This window comes from Triturus cristatus, chromosome 5_2 (genome assembly GCF_964204655.1).
Source record: "Triturus cristatus chromosome 5_2, aTriCri1.1, whole genome shotgun sequence".
Lineage (NCBI taxonomy): Eukaryota > Metazoa > Chordata > Amphibia > Caudata > Salamandridae > Triturus > Triturus cristatus.
In genome coordinates this window covers 846,048,893-846,069,968 of record NC_140588.1, presented here as the reverse complement: position 1 = coordinate 846,069,968, position 21,076 = coordinate 846,048,893, and the positions used below count along the sequence as shown (strand labels likewise).

Here is a 21,076-nt window from a genome sequence, read left to right as displayed (position 1 = left end):
TACAGTGAAACAGATGCAGGAGGCGTAACAGCTGATAATACAGATAAAATGTGCATACGTAACTAATAGAGGCGGACATATAGGCGTAACTTAGATAACGTCATTATACATGATGTCATAAGTGGGTGGATCCATAAGAGAATCCTGCAATGTCAGCAGAAATATTTGGCAGAGATGCGCGCGCAGCCGCATGACGTGTGATTGACGTGCAACTAGAGGGTGAAGGGGACTTGACATTTAGCTCTACATGTGGAGACAGAAGTCTGGGGGGTCATGTCAACCTAATCCCAAATCATATCTAATATCCTATGTTTAAAGAACTGTGTTATCCAAAAGGAAAGGTCTCTAGGATAGAATCTATTCTATACTGACTGTTAGTGCGTGTACAAGCGTCTAAGTGTCTACATGAGATGCGAGGGGGTAGGAATATTCCATGGTAACGGGGGCTATGAATTACTTGCATGAGGACAGCGAGGCCTGGCCCTTTGCACAGTATCTGGAGGAATGTTTACCTAAACTACTAGACAGGAATGTATCGGATGAGGAGCGGAGCAGATAATCTTGAAGGTGAAATACAGTTTTTGGCAGGCAACAGGCTGGATCAGGCACCGTTAGCCGCGCAGGGAGTAGGACAAAGTTCATGGATACAGATGCAGGCTCAGACTGGAGCTTTCAGAGGCAGAAGGCAGGAAAAGGCTTGATGACAGAATTCTGGGCCTACTCGCCTGAATCTGTAAAATGTGGGAAGTGAACCACATAAAGTCGGTGGCCTTTCATACTTAGGAATGGAATATCTGACCCATTCATGGCGGATCTGAAAGAGGACATGTTGACGGTGGACGCACATATATTTGCGTCTTCAAAACTGGAACTGGAGGGAACATACATGTACTTATAGCATGCACATGGAGCCGTTGGGGTCTACGATAGGGGACATAACTGATCACAAAATTCATATTTCCTCAGGGTCGCGCCCCACAGATTGAATTTTAAATTTCCATCCCCTAAATTTAACCACTTTATAAAGGACTCAAGATCCTCTTGCCAGATAAAGAATACGTCATCTATAAATCGTGACCACTGGCTCACATTTTCATAGTACGGAGCTAATTTACTAAAAATATGTTTCTCCTCAAAGGACGCTACATATAAACATGCCAGGCTGGGAGCATATGTGGCTCCCATACTGGTCCCTTTGATTTGCCTGTAGAAATGCTCTTTGAATAAAAAGATGTTAAGCCATTAACCACCGACCACCACCCGAGGCCTAGATCCCTATTTCCAGGGGGCCCTACTCGGGACATAGCTGTTTGCTTTTGCTTCTTTGACAGCTGTATTCCTGTGGACAGGAGCAGGAACCCTATTCCTGCTTGCTGGGAGTGGAATTTTAATCTGTTTTCCTGCCCTCTGTCAAGTGGGCAGGAAAACAGATGAAAGAATTGCTCCCACCTGCAGGGAGTAGCATTTCTGGCTTCTCACTGTGTGTGGGAGCAATGCTGGATCCTGCTGGAGGATGCAAGGTGGCATTGCGGATTCCCCCAAAGTCCCCAACACTGGAGACTGAGTATCCTAGGTGGGTTCCAGGGCACCCAGAATGAAAAGGCCAGGCCCCAGGGGATGGGGTCCCCGGGCTGATATCGGCCCAGGAAGGGGGCCGTGTGCCCCCCTCCTCTTCTAGAAAGAGGAGATTTTTTGGCCTCTCCTGGTTAGAGCAGAGTCTATGATTCTCCCTTCAAACTACTATGAGTATGCAAATATGCAAATCACCTAGAAGCTCCATCCGGCCATGTCCTGTCCACCTTAGTAGTATACAAAGGTCCCACTGCCCTTTACCAGGATGATGGACGGCTTAACAAAAGGGCCAACAGCACATTTCCCACCGGTTTTGGTGATACTTTCTTGATGCCTTGAAATATGAGGACATCTCCACCAAACAAAGAGGAGGCAGTTACTTCATATACTTAAGAGGAAGCCCCCTTGTTTGGTACAGATCTACCTCTTTGTGGTCTGATTGTCTTCTCTATGATATGATTAATGTGTTTCCTCAATTCTGGATAAAGATGCGCAATGTACAATCACAGTGCTGAAATGCGCACAAAGTCACTGGAGACATTTCTTCATGGTACATTACACTAATGTAGTGTTGAATACATACCGGGAAATCAAACAAGGAGGTAGCCCTTAGCAGTTAAGCAATAGAAAGTACTCCAGTTTGGTAGATAATTTGTGCAAAACTGTGAACTCTTGTTGGATACAGGGGCAAGTGAGGTTCCGTTTTGGCTCAGTCACTCACACTGCTACTGACACAGATACCCACTCATACACCCATATGTCTACTCACACACTGCAAAAACCACTAGCACACCCACTCACAGACCCATACAGACACTCAGATACCCTATCATACACCCACATACCCACTCACACACCTACTAACAGACCCATACAGCCGCTCACACACCCAGAAAACTAGTTACGCACCCAATCACACACCCACATACAGATCCACACAGCTATTCACACACCCACTTACAGATCCATACAGCCACTCACACACCTTGCACAGACCCATAGAGTCACTCACACCCTTGCACACTCACACAGCTAATCGTGGACCTACTCAGAGACCCATACAACCACTATCACACCCAATCACCCACCCATATAGCTACTCACACAGCCAATCATAGACCCATACAGCTATACACACACTCTCGTTGACTTAGACAGACACTCACAAATCCATTCACACACCTACTAATCAATGTATATAGCCACTCACAGACCCATAGCACCACTCACACACCCACCTATCAATGTATACAGCCACTCACACATCCATTCTTAAAGGTTACAGTTAAGAATTAAAAATTAAAACAAAACATAGAAATTAGCTAAAGAAACAAAGGTTACAGGGACATTAAAATTGGGAAATAACAGTCAATAGCGATAGGATTTCACTAAGAAACCAGAGAATACAGGGAAGTTATAGTTGAAAAATACATTTTAAAAAATCTTAAAAATTCACAGAAAAAAAACAAGGGTTGCGGGGACGTTATAGTTAGGCTCAGATTTTACCCACACTAAACCAGTAAAATTCAGCAGTTATAGATACCTGAGATAACTATAACTTACTCCCTCGCAATGCACTGCTTATGACCTCACATATTATATCAATCATGACATGGTCAGTGACAACACTGATGACATCTCAAATGCCACCACTGATGACATAACTGATTGTATCACCCAGTGAGTTTAAGTGTTTTGTAAACATTTGCGAGACTTAAAGATAGATAATAAACTACGGCATGAGTTAAAGTTCACTCGTTCACCTGTCCACACTCACCAAGCAGGGTTGGTTCTGGGCAACGGGCGCAGGAACTGTTCATAAATCCAAAAGAAGATGTGTCATACAATCAGTAACACAAAAGCCCGCACTGTGGAATGTGTTTTGAAGAAATGTTTATTTGGCTGCATGTTTTGACCTGTCTTCATCATTGCCAATAACAACAAAAATGCACAATCACTCTAAAAAAAACAATTACATAGTAAACACACTTATCCTGTTTTTGCCCCACTTCAATCACAATTTTAGCTCTTGTGAAAAGGGGGAGTTATGTAAAAAAAAGTACAACATTTGGATATGTAATCAATTAATTGCAGGGGTGGGTGAGTGCCTGTATAGGTGAGTGAGTGGGTGTGTGAGTTGTTCTATGATTGAATGAGTGGTTGTATGAGTACATGTATAGGTATGGGAGTGATTGTATAAAGGTGTGAATGGGTGTGTGAGAGTCCCTTATTGGTTTACAGAGGCAAAAGTAGATACTACTAATGCTCTATTTGTGGTAGTATGGGTGAGAACTTAAGCTTATCAGAGGGTAGTGCTAAGCACTTGTTGTACTCAAAGAGGCAATAATGAGACAAACACTTGAGAATACATTTGAGACCAATTATGTTTATGTTTATGCAATTTTTATAGCGCGCAACTACCCGGGGGTGTCTCGGCGCTCAGAATACAGAACCGTACTGCAGCAGACAGATTATGGTGAAAAGAGCCATGTTTTTAGTTTCTTCCGAAAACTGATAAGGGTGGGGGCAGTTTTGATGTGAAGGGGTAATGTGTTCCAAAGTTTGGCTGTGGAGATTGTAAAGCACCTGTCACCCCAGTTGGCCTTCTTTGTTCGCGGAACTTTGAGCAAATGAGCCGAAGAGGAGCGAAGTGTTCTAGAATGTTCAAGTGGACAAAGAGCTCTTCTGAGGAACTGTGGGCCAGAGTTGTTAACTGCCTTGTAGGCAATACAAAGTGCCTTGAATTTTGTCCGGCTCCTGACTGGGAGCCAGTGCAGCTGCCGGATATAAGGGGAGATAGATGTAAACTTGGGAATTCCCAGTAGAATTCTAGCCGAGGCATTTTGGACTAGCTGTAGTCTGTTCAAGACTTTTTCCTGGGCATTTAGAAGAAGGGCATTACAATAGTCTGTTTTGGAAAAGACCAGGATGCGGATTAGAGTTTTGCCGGCTGACGAGGGGAGGTATGGCAGCAATTTTTTGATCTTTTTCAGGATAAAAAAAGATGAGGAGACCACGGAGTTGACGTGGTGACAAAAAGTCATTTTATCATCGAATACAACCCCTAGGTTGCGAACCTTAGTGACTGGCTGAGGTGAAGCTCCCATCTCGGGTGGCCACCATTGAGGGGACCAAGCAGGTTCCAGTTTCCCGAATGTCATCACCTCTGTTTTGTCAGAGTTCAGTTTGAGACAGTTTGATGACATCCAGGAACTGATAGCCCGCATTCCCTCTTGAAAGTTTGCAGCAACTGAAGTGCCATCACTATGTACAGATAGCACCAGTTGTGTGTCGTCCACGTATGTTGTGAGGGCGATTCCGTAGGATTTTATTACCCTCGCTAAGTCCGAAACATAAATGTTAAATAGTGTCAGCGAGGAGCCCTGTGGGACGCCGCATGGAAGGGTGAAGGTGTGGGAGGTGAAAAGGCCCATTTTTACTGTTTGTGGACGGTCAGCAAGGAAGGCTGCGAGAAGTTCTTTCGCTTTATTTTGAATTCCTATGGCTGAGACATGGTCGATAACTGGCAGGAAGGAGAGGGTCAAGAGTAGGTTTTTTGAGAAGTGGCTTAATGATAGCCTCCTTCCAGACTGAAGGGTAAGTGCCCGTCGTAAACATAGCGTTACAGATGGTTGTCAAAAAGGGGGAAATAGCTTCAGGAATAACATTGAGGATGGCAGGAGGGCAAGGGTCTAAAGGTGATCCTAATTTAGTACCCGAAACAAGTCGATGGACCTGTTCCTCCGTAACATCTTCGAAGACCAGGAAGCTAGGTGTATTACTATGTGATGATAGATTCATCGTGGCTGCGGAAGGGACGTGAGTGAAGGCTGAGAAAATGGCAGTGACTTTGTCTTTAAAAAAATTGGCGAGTAAATCGCAAAGGGATTGAGTTCCGTCAAAGTGTGGGGCAGGAGGGTTGGAGAGGTGAGTTTCCTGCTACGATGGGATAATTTAAGGGGAGCTAGGTTGTCACAAGCCATATTTAGGCTGTTGAGATAGTTAATGGAGGCTAGTGAGGGATCCTGTTCGGTAGTGATAATGCTGTCAAGCAGCAAAGCAGCAAGTTGGGGAGGATTGGTGTTTTTCCAGTCTCTGAAAGTGATAGGAGAGGGAGATGTAGAGGAGAGTGAAGGGGAAATCACTTTTATGGAGAAACAGACTGCTGCGTGATCGGTCCAAATAAGAGGGATCCCCTTGGAAACCAAAATGTGTGGGTTGCTGGTAAATAACCCGTCTAGGGTGTGTCCGGCTTTATGGGTAGGCTGATTGACAATTTGCTGTAAGCCGGCCGCTGCTAGATCGTTAATTAGCGCCGCGGTGTCGGGGTCACAGATGGCTTCAAGATGGAAATTGAAGTCTCCCGGTAAGGTGAAGTGTGGCGCTCCTGCTGAGACCTCAGTTAAGTTGTTAAGATTGTTGAGAAATTTCAATCTGGACCCTGGGGGGCGGTAAAGCGAAACACCTATGAGTGATTGGTTACCAGACAGGCTGATGGTAAAGGAAAAAGCCTCACATTCAGTGTATTTAGCGTCTGTAACTTTGACTTCAAGATGGTTCTTATAGATAATGGCTATTCCCCCACCCTTTCCAATTAATACATTTTTTTTATTGATTTTTATGTACTTTTTCTGACCAAGGACTTAGATGTACATTAAGTACTTTCAAAGGTACCATTTTTCAGGGTTCATAAAATATATCACTTTAGTGACCAATTACACACCATTGAAGTCAATGGCAAAAAGCAGAAAAATGCATATAAAATCAGCCAATCCTTTCATGAAATCACCTTCTCATTTTAGCAGGTTGATAGCAGCACCAGGTTCAAAGTTCGAGCAGCAGAAGATCAAGAGCCTTCTGGATTCAACTAGGAGCAGGGTGATCAGAGCTATTGTAGCTGGTGAGCTACGACAAAGGAGGACCCTTGGAAAGATACTGCACAGGACAACTTAAAGGTAAGTCCGGTGGGACCCACTAGAGGGAGGAGGTTGCAAGGGTCTCAGGAGCACAGATAGATTGCTGTTACCGGGGCTGGTTGGGTCAGATGCAGAGCAGATAGGTGTGCCAGGCACCATGCATCAAGAGGTCCTCGCTGTTAGGAGCAGGCAACTTGGAGAGGCGATTTTGAGACAGCTGGGCCACTCAAAATGTGGGTCTCAGGAGTATCAACATCCCTCGATGGGTGCTTGCTTCTGGGATAGTTGGAGTTCAGAATGGACACTTCATCTCGCTGTTTTCTGAAGGGGGTCTGGTACCCACAGTAATGGTATGGTGCAGTTGTCATAGGAACTGATGTGTCCAACCTTGGTGGGGAGACCGATCTGATCCTCCAGAGCTGATGTCCCTCTTCGGGTAAAAGTGCTCCACTGTAGTTGCCAGGGAGCAGCAAGCTGACAAACTGGACTTAGCGGGACCGGTGTCTGTGGTGTGTAGGGGAGTGATACCTTCATTGTCAGAGAGGTTCTCAGCAATTTCTCAATGACTAGAGGAGCTCTGAAGTTCTTGGAGTCTTCACAGGTTCAGGACACGACTGCACAACCATGATTGTCAAGTCCTTGAGGCTGCAGGCAGGGTTTGGCACCAGTTTTAGGGGCAATAAAAGGGGTAAAAAATTAGTAGCAAATGGGCTTCCTCCCTTAATGTGCCTACACCCTCTAATTGACCACTTCTTGTGGTAAGCAGCACTACCCTAGCCCTGATAGGTTGTTTTCCCACCATCTCAAGATGGTTGCTTTTCAAAAGAGAGGTCCAAATCCCCTGGTTTGTGCTGGCTAAATGTAGATACTCCTCCTCAGCTGAATAATTTTCCAGCCTCTCCTCCTGCCAAATGTGGAGCAGGACAGTGGGGTTGGCATCCCCCACAATCTGGGAAAGTCTGGGCTGCACTTCCAAGGTGGCTTTGCCTTTAAAGCTTCCCGCTCTGGACTACCATTTAGCCTGGAGGAGGTGTGAAGCACCCCCGCCCAGAGCAGGCTTTGTTACTGGCCTCTGAGAGGATGGGCTCTCACCCCATGAGGTTAGAAACATTTCAGGTGGTGGCAGGCTGGCCATAACTAGTCAGAGACCACACCAGGGCTTGGTATGTTTTATGGGGACCATTTAAATGGTCTCCTGTATGCATTTATGTAATAAATCCAACACTGGCATCAGTGAGGATTTAGGAAGACAAGATATATGGTACCAAACATCTTAGCGTAGAGTGAAGCAATAATTGAACTAGGAAACTCATAATGATGAGTATTCAGCCCATGTACTCTCTGTGGCTTTCTTGTGCACGAACAATATCTAAGAATCACTCAGATATTGAAGGGTCATATCTGCTTATGCCGATATGTCCACACCTGGGATATAGTGCACCCTGCCTTAGAGCTTTAAGGCCTGCGGCAGGAGTGGCTTACCTTATATCTCATGCAGTGTATGAGGGCATGGTGCCCAGGGATGTGTGCCATGTTGATTCTTTGGTTTTGTCTACACCAAGACACACAGCTTGCAATGGCATTGTGCATGGTCTTGGTAAGGGGTCTCTGGTGTGGCACAATTCAAGCTGCTGCCCCAGTGGACCCTTTTCAGTACCCATGCCCTGGGTACCAAGGGTACCATTTTCTAGCAACTTATAGGGGTGGCTGAAGTTGTGCAAATCATGGTATAGTTTTGGGAAAGAGATCTGGCACTGGGTACCTGGTTAGCAGGGACCAAGTGCACTTACAGTTCAAAATCACATCAGGCATGAACCAAAAAGTGGGGGCTAACCATGTCAAAAAAGGCTCTTTCCTACAGTAATGTATTAAGTGACGTCATAAGCAGTGGTGTAAGTTATAGTTATCTCAGATAACTATAACTTCTGAATTTCTCCGGTTTTGTACTAGTGAAATGTGTGCCTAAATATAAAGTCCCCTTAACCTTTGTTTTTTGCAGTGAATTTCTACATTTCAATTTTTTTTATTTCCTAACTGTAACTTGTAACCTTTGAGTGAGTGAGTGAGTGTCTTTGAACGTCTGTGGGTGGATGGATGAATGAGTGAGTGAGTGAATAGGTGCATTAATTTCTGAGTGGGTCTGTAAGTTTCATAAAGTATTGTTAGCTTTGGTAACTATCACTGTTGAATTTCTCTGGTGTTGTAGTAGTGAAATGTGAGCCTGAATATAAAGTCCCCTTAACCTTTGTTTTTTGCAGTGAATTTCTACATTTCAATTTTTTTTATTTCCTAACTGTAACTTGTAACCTTTGAGTGAGTGAGTGAGTGAGTGTCTTTGAACGTCTGTGGGTGGATGGATGAGTGAGTGAGTGAGTTAGTGAGTGAGTGAGTGAGTGAGTGAATAGGTGCATTAATTTCTGAGTGGGTCTGTAAGTTTCATAAAGTATTGTTAGCTTTGGTAACTATCACTGTTGAATTTCTCTGGTGTTGTAGTAGTGAAATGTGAGCCTGAATATAACATACTTGTAATCTTTGTTTTTGTCTGTGAATTTCTACATTTCATTTTTTTTTATTTCCTAACTGTAACTTGTAACCTTTGAGTGAGTGAGTAAGTGAGTGTCTTTGAACGTCTGTGGGTGGATGGATGAATGAGTGAGTGAGTGAGTGAATAGGTGCATGAATTTCTGAGTGGGTCTGTAAGTTTCATAAAGTATTGTTAGCTTTGGTAACTATCACTGTTGAATTTCTCTGGTGTTGTAGTAGTGAAATGTGAGCCTGAATATAACATACTTGTAATCTTTGTTTTTTTCAGTGAATTTCTACATTTACATTTTTTTTTATTTCCGAACTGCAACCTGTAACCTTTGAGAGTGGGTGTGTGAGTGTATTGAAGGTCTGTGAGCGGATAGATGAATCTGTGAGTGAGTGAGCGAGTGAGTGAGTGAGTGAGTGAGTGAGTATGTGAATGTCTGAATGGGTCTGTGAGTAGTTGTGTGAGTCTCTGAGTTGGTCTGTGAGTGGGTGTGTGAGCATCTGAGTGGGTTAGGCAGTGGGTTCATGAGTCTTTGACTGGATCTGTAAATGGGTGTATGATTCTGTGACTGAAGCTGTGAATGGGGGCATGAGTGTCTGAATGGATCTGTAAGTGGGTAGATGAGTGTCTATGTGGGCCTGTGAGAGTGTGCGGGAGTCTCTGAGTGGATGTGTGTGTGGGGAATGAAGGTCTGAGTGGCTCTGTAACTGGGTGTGGGAGTCTCTGAGTGGTTCTGTGAATGGTTGCATAAGTGTGTGACTGGGTCTGTGAATGTCATAGTGGACCTGTGAATGTGTATGTGAGTCTCTCAGTGGTTCTGCTCATTCTACTGAATTATTCTACCTGTTTCTGCTTGCTCTTGATCTTTATTCTACCTCTTTCTGCTTGTTTCTGACCTTTATTCTGCCTCTTTCTGCTCTCTTCTGACCTTTAATTTTGCCTCTTTCTTCTCATTTCTAATCTTTATTCAGACTATTTCTGGTAGTTTCTAATCTTTATTTTCCTCTATCTGCTCCTTTCTGAGCTTTATTCTGCCTCTTTCTGCTTATTCTGACCTTTTTTTCTGCCTCTTACTGCTTGTTTCTGACCTCACTTCTACATATTCCTTCTCATTTTTAACCACTATTCTGCCTCTTGCTGCTTGTTTCTCGCCTTTATTTTGCATCTTTCTGGATGTTACTGACCTTTTTTCTGCCTCTTTCAGCCCACTTCTGACCTTTATTCTGCCTCCTTCTGCTCATTTCTCACCTTTATTTTGTCTCTTTCTGCTCATTGCTGACCTTTATTTTTACTCTTTCTGCTCCTTTCCCACATTTATTTAGCCTCTTGCCGCTTAATTCTAACCTTTAATCTGCTGTGTGTATGTGTGTTTATGTGTGTTTGTTTGTGTCTGTGTGTGTGTGCATATTTATAGATATATCACCTACTGGCGGTCACCAGTAGTTAGTTATAGTTAGTATCTAGTTGTTATGTTAAATCCATTTGTACCGTGCACAGATACTCAGCAGAGTGTCCCGGCGCGAAGCTCAAGGAAAGGAGCCACTACCCAGAGCACTATTCAAACAGGAAGGTTGTAAGCTTTTTTTTAAAGATCAGAGGATCAGGAATGCTGCATAGAGTCATTGGTAGAGCATTTCATGCCAAAGCAGCTTTGCGCACGAAGGAGCTCCCGCCCAGCCTCTGGAGTTTGAATCTCGGGGTCAGCATCAAAAGCTGAGAGGATGACTGCAGCTCTCTCGCTGGTTTATAAAAAGCAAACCTCTTCTAGAGTTAAAGAGTGCCCTGACTGTATAGGGCCCTATGGACAATCGCCAGGGTTTTGAATTTAATTTGTGTCTCCACCGGAAGCCAATGCAGAGAGCGCAAGTGGGCGCGCACACTACACCTGCGAGATATACCCAGGAGGAGTCTGGAAGCCGCATTTTGAATGATCTGCAATTTGTTCAGAAGGAAGCCAGGGATGCCAACATAATGTGCATTGGCATAATCCAAGCGAGACAAAATTAGAGCACGAACCACTGTTTCTTTGGCATGTCTAGAAAGAAAAGGCAAGAACTTCCTCAAGACTTTTAATATGCCAAAACAAGAACCTGCCAGCTCTTTAACCTGAGTGGAGAAGGACAGATTCTCATTGAACCAGACCCCGAGATTTTTAGCAGCCATACCCATAGCCTTTGGCATGGGAAATCCAGGGGGCCAAAGCATCTCTCTGAAGTTATCTGGAAAAACCCTGTACAAGAGAACCTCTGATTTCTCCTCATTACATTTGAACTGTGCCTGAGCAAGCCAGCCAAAGATTGAAAGAAGACAGTGTTGCACTGCAAGAACTGAGTCTTCTGCCTTATCCCAAGAAAACAGGAGCTGGGTATCATCAGCATAGGCCATCACCTTAGCCCCTAGTGACTCCTCTAAATAAATCAGCAGAGTCACATAGATGTTAAAAAGAAGGGGACTAAGGGATGACCCCCGAGGGACACCTGTAGCTACCTGCTGAGGCTCAGAAACACAAGGTGGTAGCCAGATCTGCTGTGAACGGTCTTCCAAGAAAGATTTAACCCAAAGCCAGGCCGAACCAGAAATCCCGATCTCCCAAAGGCGGGCCAGAAGCAAAGAATGTGGTACAGTGTCGAAGGACGCCGACAGATCGAGCATAACCAAAGCCGCTCTCCCGCCGGCGTCCAGACACCCGCGACTTGCCTCTGTCACCTCCAGCAAAGCAGACTTCGTGCTAAACGAAGCACGGAATCCTGATTGCGCAGGGTGCAACAGGCCTGACTCAAAAATTAGTCAATTGCTTGGTGACGATCTTCTCACAAACCTTAGCCAAGCTTGGAAGCAGTGATATGGGACGATAATTACCCGGTGTCCTTGGCTCAAAGGACGGCTTCTTAAGGTGATGGTGAAGAATTTGAGCCTGCTTTCAAGATAAAGGAACCCGATCCTTCAACAAGGACAAATTAACAATTTTGTTACCATAGGAAAAGAGTTTTTTGTTTTGATAATAAGTTTAGGGCCGCTTGATGAATCTTGACAAAATTCTCCAACTTGTTACAATGCTTAATTTAGCTGCTATCTTGAAAGTTTCCGGGTGATCCATCAAGTGGGGGCCGGGAACCAGGGTGTGCCTAAAAGCGCATTTTCACCATGTTAATTTTCATGGGAACTTTAGACATGTCTACGGCCCGAACTGCTAAACAGAATTACACCAAATTTGGCAGGCAGGCAGATGGTAGTTCAAGGAAGTGTCTTTTTGAGATTTGGTGTAAATCTGTTTAGCAGTTGCTAAGAAATGTAAAGATTTTGCAGATATACTACTGAGGCCACGGTGGATCCATGACCCCTCCCAATCTCATGCCTGAGATTGGATTGGCTGCCAACACTTCAAACAGAGTCACAAGAAAAAACAAAAAAGGGGCAGGGTAGAAACACCATGACCCTTAGTCCTCTTAGGGAAGTCCTACAAGGACCACCCAGGGCCAAAAAAGCATTAAAAAAAGACATTTCTGCCAGAGTCGTGCTGGATCTGAATCTCCAGCAGAATTGTATTCAAAATTGAGTGCAGGCTCCTGTGCTTCATTTAATCTAGGACCCAGATGGGCCAGGTTCTGGGGCCAATTAAAAAACAAATATGTGGGGGTCCACGTGGGCCCACGGAGCTCGGGGGACCGCCACCTCCCTTGGGCTACATTTAATATTAAAGCACAGGGGGTTCCTGCACCCCCTGCTGTCCCAGGGACCACCACCTCCCCTGAGTGCAATGTTTATTTTTTTTAAATATTGCGGGGGAGGCCATATGGCCTCTCCCCTCTCTAGGGACCGCCACCTCACCAGGGCACAAATAGAATAATTAAGGAGGTCCATTGCTGAGGAGGATTGGGGTGTTGAGACCACATGGGAAAGATGACATCTCCAGGAGCCAGGAGAGAGGGCTAGGGTATAATGTGGCAAACAGGACCAAGATTACAAAAGCATGGACAGAAAACAACATCTTTTAAAGGAATATGCATATTTTAAGAGGGAGAACAATAAAATAAATAAACGTCAAGAATTAATAGCAAAAATTGCTTTATGTTGGTAAAATAAACATGTTAATGAAATATAATATAATAAAAATGAATAGAAAAAAATGAAAAAGTTTTATTGTACATTAAAGATGGACAACTCCATAGCTTACTTCTGATTTTCCGCTCTGGATGAAATGATTCAATTTCTCTGGGTATTCATAAGATGTTGTTTTATTTGTGTATGTGGCTTTGAGGAGACAAGGATGTACTAGTCCAAATGTTGCATTCAGAGAATGAAACTCCGACCTCAAGTTTAGGAATGTTTTATGTCTATCAGCAGTTTCTTTAGCATATTCTTATGAAAAATATATGTAGTTCCCTGACCAGGTTATTACCCTCTGCATTTTAACAGCAGTGAGGACTTTAAGTAAGTTGCTGTATTCTAGGAAATACAGAATAATGGCTGTAGATTTAGTTGATGAGTATGTAAAGCTTAGTTGATGACCGAGCCTATGCGCTCTCTGGATGTTGAGGATAATTCATTCTTTTTGGTCCAATACTTTAGGCTGGAATGACCTGAAAATGTCCAGTGGGTCACTACCCTCCGATTCTTTTGGGTACTCCATAAATACAGAGGTTGTTTCTCCTATTTAAATTTTCAAGGTTTACTACTTGCTTCTGACAGGTGGAGAATGTGTTTTCAAGTTTTCAACTCTAAGTGAAGTTCCTGCAAATGTGGAAACATGGTGTTCTAATAAGGAGTGGGCGGAATTTGCATAGTCGAGCTACGCATAGCCCTGCGAAACTGTAAAAAATCTCTGCGAGCACGCACAAATTCCACGAACACGCGGAATAGCTTGTTCCGCCTGTTCGCGATGCCTTTTTCTTGTTCGCAAACGCTGTTTGCGTGCTCGGGGGAAATATCTTGTGAACACGCATTTTGAAAGCGCTAAAAAGCAAAAAATTCTGCCAAGCTGCGGATCGTGGAATTTTTGGCAATTCCGCGTTCTCCACGGAACGCGAAATTACCCACATTCCGCAAATTCTGAAAGCGGAAAAGAATTGACCACCCAGGCATAGTTCTAATGCAGCATTGTGATCATCCATTCAGGACCATTTTTCATCTCGAGTTTGAAGCCTCCATTGGGAGAAGATCTGGCTTAGGGATGATAGTAGAAATTCCCTTTCTGGAATGACAAAGGAGAGACTTGGATAACAGAATATGTCTTTTGACTCTGCCCATAAATGGATTGGGAATTTCACTCATGAAGCAGTTTACAAGTGGACAAGATGCAGGAAGAAAAGCTCTAGTTAAATGTTCAAAACCTACCCATTGTGAAAATAATGATGAGGTCACAAAATATGAGCAAACAAGGCTTGTCTATTCCCAAAAAATCTTCAAGGTTGGCCCTGTTCCGTAATGTGCGAACACAGATTATGAGGAGAAATGATGAAAAAGCCAAATCAGGTGCAAGACATATACAGAATTGAAAGCCCAGTGCAAGATTAGTAGTAAGCAAAAAGCTGAATGCTCATAAGGGGGCCGATTCACAGAACTAATCTGAGACAAAATCCAAAACGTACTACTTTTGGTATACACAGAAGGCATTTAATAGTAGTAAAGTAAGGATTCCTAACTTTTCTACTACTAAACTGAGACAAAATCCTAACTTTATGACTTTCAGTTTTCACAAAAGGCATTTAGTAGTAGTAAAGTTAGGATTCCTAAATGCCTTCTGTGAATACCAAAAGTAGTAAGTTTAGGATTTTGTCTCAGATTACTTTTGTGAATCGGGCCCTAAGTCATTAGGTAGAGAGCAGGTTCAAACAGACAAAGGAGATAAGGTAAAGAACTGGTTTCTCCATTTATGCTTGCCCCAAAAGTGAAAACCATATGGTGGTCACTCTGAAGTGACAATGGAAAGGAGAAAAATGCTGGCAATGGCAGCTAAAAGTAGAAAAAAACAAACTTGTTGTTCTACTCATGCTCACCATCCTTTTGTGTGGGGTTTGCAAGCTTGTCTTCAGGGCAAGCCGCTTGGCAACAAGATCTTCTCCCCTGCACCATGGAGCCTCACTCAGAAGCCACCATCTTCACCAGGCACCCAGGCCACAGCCTATTCAGTTGCAAATAGGACCACACCACATCCTGCCAGCTAATGTCCCATTCAAGCATACCGATGGTTGGCTAGGAGGAATAAACAAAGTCCAACAGCCAACTACCCAGTCATTAGACTCAGAAAAAGGCTGCAGCCACCAAATTGTTTTGACAAGTAAATGACAACTTTCTAAAAGTGACATTTTCAAAATTGTAACTTAAAGTCAACTTTATCATTAAAGAGGATTTTTATTTAGTTTTTTAGACACTAATCATGAAAGGTCTATCTGTTCCCAATCAAAAGTTTGCACTTATTTAATGTAATGAGGCAACCCAATATTATTCTGTAAGAGAGGTAGGCTTCACAGTAGTGAAAAGCGAATTTAGCAGTTTTTCATTACTAGGACATGTAAAACTTAAAGGCACATTTCCAACTTTTAAAATACAGTGCACCATGACGTCTGGGCTATGTGGAACCTACACTAGGGTGACATATCAATTGAAAATGAAGGATTAGGTCAAATGGCAGTTTGCAAATGCACACGCAAGCTGCAATGGCAGACCTGAGACATGTTTAAAAGGGCTACTTAAGTGGGTAGCACAATAAATGCTGCAGATCCACCAGTAGAATCACATTTATATGCCCTGGGTACATGTAGTGCAACTTTACTAGAGACTTACAAGTAAATTAAATGTGTCTATTAGGTGTTAGCGAATTGTACCATGTTTAAAGGAGAGAGCAAAAGCACTTTAGCACTGGTTAGCTGTGACAAAGTTCTAAGGCTAACAAAACAATATTAGCAAAAATGGAGGAGAAAGGCAAAAAACGTTTGGGGTAAGACCACCCTATGGCTGGAGGGGAGAAGGCAGGGTACCTTGTATTTAAAAAGTAGGACATGTTGTTCAAAGTTTTACATGTCCTGGTAGTGAAAAACTCCTAAATTCATTTTTTGCTACTGCAAGGCCTACATCTCATGTAGGATAACATTGGAGCAACCTTATTATATTTAATAAGCTGTAATTTACAAATGAGAACAGGTAACAAGTTCATGTTTGGTGTCTTTGGAATTGTAATGAAAAATCATCTCTTATTGTGAGGTCATCTTTTAGATTACAATTTTGAAAATGCAACATTTTGAAGGTTGCCATTTTCCTGCCTTAGTAATTTAGTGCCTTTAGACTTTCACTGGGACACCTGACTGGGTGTAGCTGACAGTTGGGCCTTGTGTAGTCCTCCTACACAGGCACACACAATAGAGAGCTAGGGTGTATCTGTATAAGACATCATTTGCAGGATGGAAGGGTGGGGCTGAGCACAGCCCTATTTGCACTTGAATAGGATGTGTCCTGCCTTCAACCAAAGGACAAATTAGTCGGTAGCCAGGGCAAGGAAGGTGCAAACGCTGTGGAATTCAAAAGGAAACATCTAGAAGCTTCTCCCACCTCAAAGGTAGAAATGGCTATAGATATTTGACCTCAGACACTATCTCATCAGTACACTTCTGGACCTGTGGATTCTCTGCCAGGAAGAAGGACTGCTACACTGCTGACAATATTGCCACTCTGCAGGACTGCTGTTCTGAAGGACGGCTGCCCTGCTGACCTGCTGCCTGTTGCCTTCTTGCCTTAGGAAGAAGGACTGGACTGGCAGCTGTTGAACCCAAGACCCCAAAGTGATTCCAAGAGGTAGTTGGCTGGCCTCCTGACTAGAACATCAGGGATAGAAGACTCGAACAACCTTGAACCCAGCATCTTGGAATCTTACCCTGCCAAGTAGTGCTACCTTAATCTTGGCGCCTTGGAAGTGGGCCTGAAGGTGATCGGTCAACCAATATGTAGACCCAGCAGAACTGGTGCATCAGCTCTGTTCCATGGTGCAATCCCAAGCAAAACTGATGCATCAGCTCTCCTGTGAGGGTTCTCACAGTGCAAGGGTTCTGCATTGACCTCACAGCCCATATCAGAACCACCACCGGTTTTAAGCTTTCCTGATGTAGGCCCTTGCATAGCAAATCTCTCATCAGTGGCAGCCTCGATGTTGATGTAGGTTTTCATATCACAGCCTCACAGCTCTTCTGAAGCCACGCATCCTCGACACCAGACTTCTCATCACAAGCCCTCATGGATGACACCCTCGACATCCCTCACCCTCACAGCTTCTTAGAACCAATGTATCATCTCGGCTGTGTGACATATCTGTGGTACGGGACCTCGCAACATTCTGCAACCAAGATTTAAAAGCCATATTATCAAGTAACATTATCGCCGCTTTAGCGGCAGGAAACTGCTTTATACCAGTCCAGAACGACCAGACATCCATAGTTGGTGCTTTGTGCTTTATGAGTGATATTTTTACAGAAATTATTAAACCTGAATATTCTCAGTTCTACTTATAAGATTTTTTGTCATTTTGGCCTTGTTTCATGTATTAAAAAATAATCCACTTTTCTAATCTAGTGTAGGATCCTTTTGTGGTGTGTTTTCACTGTGCTACAGTTTGAAGTGTTTCATACATACTTTATACATTGCCTCTGAGTTAAGTCTGACTACTCAATGCTAAGCTATCCAAGGGTTTGAGCACAGTTTATTTTAGGGTTTCACCCCCCTCAATCAAGAACCCAGATTTTTAGACAGGACTAACATATTCCCGTTCCAGCTAAAAGTGGGAAGAACTAAACAACCTCCTGGGAGTTTTCATCACTAAGGTAAGAGAACCTAGAGAGACCATCAGCATTGTTGTGGTCAGGCCCAATTCACCATAAAGACCATTGCATGTAGGGAGAAGGAACAACTTAACAACTTGGAACTCTCACCCCTCATTTGCATGAGCCATCTTGGGGCATGTGGTCTGTTGGAGCCCATACCAGTGCCCAGACCACAGAAAAGGCCTCCCTCTCAATTGTACTCCACCTTTGTTCCCAGGAAAGTAACCACCTTTTAATAAAGGCTATAGGTTATTTTAAGCTCTCATCATTTAACTGTGCTATCATAGCCCCTATGCTATTCTCTAAAGTGTCCGCCTGCACACTAAACTCCTTGGAGAAGTCAGTAGCCTTGGAGTACAGGGTGTCAAAGGCATTCTGACATGCCTCTCTCTAGATCAGTGGTCTTCAAAGTTTTTAACGCACCGCCCCCCAGAGAACAAAATACAAGTATTCGGGCCTCCCTCTTCACAATTATTCTATTAAGTTGGCAATGTTTAAATATGTCAACACAAGGAGATGATGAACGGAGCACTGAAACTTTTCAGACAGTCAGCCCCAGTCACAGATCTGGGTTGAATCCATCATTGTTCTTTAGCTCACTTTGCCACCCCAGTTCAGACACAGCCACATGCATGGATTCAAGCTAGCCTGGCTGATGAGGGCTATTATCCCCAAACTGGCCCCAGGATGCTTGTTTCTGGTCCAGGGAAGACATGGATTGGCAGTATGGGCTGGACTGTTCCCATGAGGCACAGGGTCAAGAATGATTTGCATATAGCCGTGTCTGAACTGAGGTGGCGAAGTGAGCTAAAGAACGATGATGGATTCAACCCAGATCTGTGACTCGGGGTGAGTGTCTGAAAAGTGTCAGCGTTCCGTCCATCATCTCCTTGTGTTTGCTTTGTTCACCCTAATTTGGCAGCGTATGCCCAGACATGGGTCCCTTGCTCACTGTGCCACTGGACTCAAACTAGCCTGGCTGATGAGCGCTGTTAGCCCAAAACTGGTCCCAGGATGCTTATTTTTGGTCCAGGAAAGACATTGCTTGGCAGTTCGTGCTTGACTGTTCCCATGATGCACAGGGTCAAGACTGATTTGCATATAGGGGTGTCTGAACTGGGGTGGTGAAGTGAGCTAAACCAAGATCTGTGACTGGGGGTGAGTGTCTGAAAAGTTTCAGTGCTCTGTCCATCATCTCCTTGTGTTTGCAATGTTTAAACATGTCTCGACTTATTTAAACATAAAACATGTTTAAACATCGCAGGTAATTTTTATTACTGCTTAAAAAAATACAACCAAATATATGATTTCCAAACATACTATTCCGGTCAGGCAGGTCTCACTAGCAAGTAAAAGTGTCCACAGAGTGACCATTAGAAATGGGGTGACTAAATGGGGGTGGGGTGTTTTAATAATATTTGGAGCCCCTTCCCTTTTGACACATACACCCAGCTAGAATATCGATGACAAAAGATGTCAGGGATGGCCCATCACGGAGTGATTACTGACGTTCATTCTTTTATTTCCTGCTTAAAACAAAACACTGCTATCAGCATAATGCTTCTTTTGGTCAGAGCCTGGTTCCCCTCCCTGGGTTCACTTGAGGCCCCCCTAGGGGGGCCCACACCCCAGCTTGAAGACCCCTGCTCTAGATTTTCTTTTTGGTCTGCTTCTTGGAAGTCAACACAGCTAAGGGAGCAACAATGGTGTCACTTCCCTTAAGAAAACACCTATAGTGACAGCTTTTCAGACGATCTAATGAAATTGATAAATTGAACAGCAATGAAGGTGTGGCTTACCTCCTTCAATGGTGTTGACCGAGCAAAGTGTGTTTTGCGAGACACAAGGCATCCACTGGATGTAATGCATTTAAACCCCATCCGGGTCTTATTCACACAACATGGTTTTTCTCAGTGAATTAAAATATGTATTTTTGAAGTGCACAAAAATGCAAGGTTAAACACGCACAACAGGCTATGAGAAGAGTCATGGGTTAAGAATGGACAGAGATGAAGGAAGTAGTAAGAGGTCTTTTAATTTAGGGTCTGGATGGGGTAAGGGGCTACTAATGGGTTTTTTTGTGTAAGGGATGGGCAGGGTTAGAGGGCTTCAAGGTATTTATTTAAGGATTGGGTTAGGGAGAGGTTTTTATGACACTTGCTCAGTGACAGTTGTTACTGTGCAATTAAAGTTAGACCAATGTTTGCTTAGGAAGAGTGATTTTCTTATGTTAATCATTTTGCTACCATTTGGTGAACCTTCACAAAACTTCCTGGAAAAAGTTCATTCACCTCAGGTCTTCCCTAGAATGTTTTGGGGTTATCAGTCAATCGGGGATCACGAAAAAAAAGGGGGGTATCAAAATAAGTCTTCCTTATGCAATTTCCTATCAGAATTTCAAGAAGTGTTTTAAACAAAACATGGCTGAACAGAATTATACCAAATTCAGCAAAAAGTTGAGAAAGCATGCTTTTTGTGAATTTGTGATTTGGTGTCAATCTAATCAATCCAATTTTTGAGAAATGAATGGTCATATAGAGCAATTTGATTGGCCAAGAGAGATTTTTTTGTGTCAGACATCTTGGTACCATTCCTGCAGTATCGAACAACCTCATTAGCTTGCCACAATATCAAAAGAAATGTTGTGGCCACGACTACAGGACAAAGATACTCGGTCCTCATATCCTGAAGTTACAAAAAATATAAGCCATAAGGAGAAGTGTACGGGTATCTTGGCTCATGGCCCCTTTTGGGAGGGGTACCCGGGACTAATTATTATTATTTGTTTCATGTTGCAGGTCCTGCCGAAGTAGAGTGGGACCCAGTGAGCCCACTGTGAGGTTCCACAGGCCTATCGTGGGACCGAGGGCTGTCTTCCCATTTGGTTGTGTGAGAACCACAAAATAAATGAGCAGTAGGTTCCATTGGGGGTGTGTGACTTTGGGGAGATGCACAACAATGCAGCATTGGCCACCAGCGCAGGCTCACTGCTATGCCCTGTGCCAAATCCTCAACTGTGTGTGGTCCAAAGATATGCATAATTAGGGTTGGTTGTTGTTATATAATGTTATGTTATTTTATTATTTTTATTTCTTTATTTTAACGAACTGTATGTTGTCTATATTGTATACTTTTATGGTTGTAAAAGATCGAATAAAGTTTATATGAATGAATATGCATAATTAGGGGGTTTTGTGACTACAATAAAAAAACTGAAATTCACTGACAACAATGGTTTAAGTGATATT

General features: G+C 43.5%; 1 long non-coding RNA gene across 1 annotated transcript in view; it reads left to right on the top strand.

Moving 5' to 3' along the window:
• LOC146829336 (uncharacterized) overlaps window positions 1-21,076 on the top strand; it is a 52,187-nt gene that overhangs the window by 21,036 nt on the left and 10,075 nt on the right. Inside the window, exon 2 of the long non-coding RNA XR_014961960.1 lies at window positions 6,375-6,527. This is a non-coding gene — a long non-coding RNA (uncharacterized LOC146829336). The remainder of the gene's footprint in view (window positions 1-6,374; window positions 6,528-21,076) is intronic.